The 1,955-nt window shown below is 41.3% G+C and overlaps 1 non-coding gene across 1 annotated transcript; it reads left to right on the top strand.

Annotated features, from left to right (window-relative positions):
* Nucleotides 1-237: 237 nt before the first annotated feature.
* On the top strand, nt 238-310 carry TRNAE-CUC. The gene has a single exon. It is a non-coding gene; the product is annotated as a tRNA-Glu (tRNA).
* The last annotated feature ends 1,645 nt before the right edge of the window (nt 311-1,955 follow it).

Consider the following 1,955-nt stretch of genomic DNA (forward strand, 5'->3'; position numbering starts at 1 on the left):
ACTTTAATAAGCTTTTGTTTTAAAATCTATGAAATGGAGACCCTAACACTTATTTCACGTGGTTGTTACCAAAAAACGAAGTGAAATAATGTAGATAAAGTGCTTAGCACATGTGTGCCTAGCATATCACGAGCAGTGAAGAATTAGGAGCCCCCTAGGAACTCGTATTCCTGGTCTATGGCAGAAACAGGGATGGAGAGACAGAAGAGAGATATTAAAAGTAAATACTTTGAGGGGGCCTGGCTGGCTCAGTTGGTAGAGCATGAGACTCTCAATCTCAGGGTTGTGAGTTTGAGCCCCACACTGGGCATAGAGCCTACTTTGCAAAGAAAAAAGTAGACACCTCAAGTATTCATAGCTGAATCCCACATGGGTTAATTTTTCTCCTTATCTCTTTGGGTAGCTGAATCTCTCCTTGGGAGATACATCCCACAAATCTGGTTTTTCTAGTGATGTTTTAGGAGGGGTAAGTGACTAGCCTGGGCTAAGCCCTTGAGTCATGCCAAAGGCCTGTCCATTCTGAACCCTCAGCCTGCTGTTCAGTAATGCTCAGGATAAGCATAACCCTAGAACATCACTAAAGATAAGCAGGATGGACACTGATGTGCTGTCCAAAAGCGAGTGCATTATCATCAGGATTTCAGTTGTGGCTCAGAAATGAGATAGCTCTCCCTGTAATGCCCAGTTAAATTAAATCGAGAAAACACTGCTGAAGTAATATGTTTAATAACTGTGCAATTACTCCATGGGTGGTATCATCTGTTTGAGTTTAGGAGTGGGAGGAATAGAGGTCCCACAACGGCTGGGGAGGAGATGGCGCTGCCCTGTAATGCTCGCAGCAGGACAATTCATATAATGTACAACACTAGGACCCTCAGGGAGTAAGGCTGAGTCACAGTGACAGCTGTCAGCAACCTCCCAGCAACATTCAAAGGCTCAGTCAGTATCTAAGTGTTTAAGTCGTGGCCATAACATGAAATAGGACAGAGTCTCCCTGCTCGTGATATTTAACTGAACCTAACACAGCTGAGAATAAAGCACCACCGGCGGGGATAAAACCCATAAAAAAGGAAGATGACGCACATCTCCAAGATTCGTCTGATGACTCTAGGCCTGAGTAATAGCCTCAAAATTACGAAGTAGCCTCATGAAAACAGCAGTTGAGGCATGCCTAAACTATAACAGTAAACGTGAGCTCCCCATCCAGATTTATATCGAACTTAAGTTTACATCAAACTATATTCAGTAATAAATGTTAAATATTATTTAATCTAATAAAATTTGTTATCTTTAAAACCCTTTCCACAGATTGTTTATATGAGATAAGAAATCCTGATGTAAATATTATTTTACCTTTCAGCTCTGACATGGAAAGCTACAATATGGAAGAGCATCTGAAAGATAATATCTCTGTCAAATAAGACACCGAAAACACTTCCAGATGAAGTCTTAAACAGAAATAAATAGGTGGAGAAAAAAGATGTGAAAGAGAAACAAAAAGCCAAAACCTGTCAGGTCGGTGAGGAGAGAAATCAATACACCACACACGTAGTCTTGAACAATGAAAACATGGTGAAATTGCTCCCTTTCCTCTAGCCGAGTTGGCGTTGTCTAAGGGGCTCAATGTCCTTATCAGAGAGTATATTAAAGTAGTGGTGTAGAGCTGGAAAGAAGAAAAGTTCTAGATTCTAAAACAAGTGGAACAGGGGAAAAGGAACATTAATGGAACAACGTGTAAGGGGCAAGGAAAGGGGGGTAAAGCAGCCAGCAGGTGGGTGGCTTGAAAGTGCTTCAGAATATTAGCCTTACAGTTGACAATGTCTCCCTTGAAAACACAGCGAGATCATCTATGGAAAGTACTTAGCAAGTTCCTAAAATGCCCTCTGGGCTAAAGAAGGGAGAGCCATTGTTAAGGATAATAATAATAGTCAAGTAAGAATGGTGACTTAGACGCT

This window comes from Ursus maritimus, unplaced genomic scaffold (genome assembly GCF_017311325.1).
Source record: "Ursus maritimus isolate PB19 unplaced genomic scaffold, ASM1731132v1 scaffold_31, whole genome shotgun sequence".
NCBI classification, from domain to species: Eukaryota; Metazoa; Chordata; class Mammalia; order Carnivora; family Ursidae; genus Ursus; species Ursus maritimus.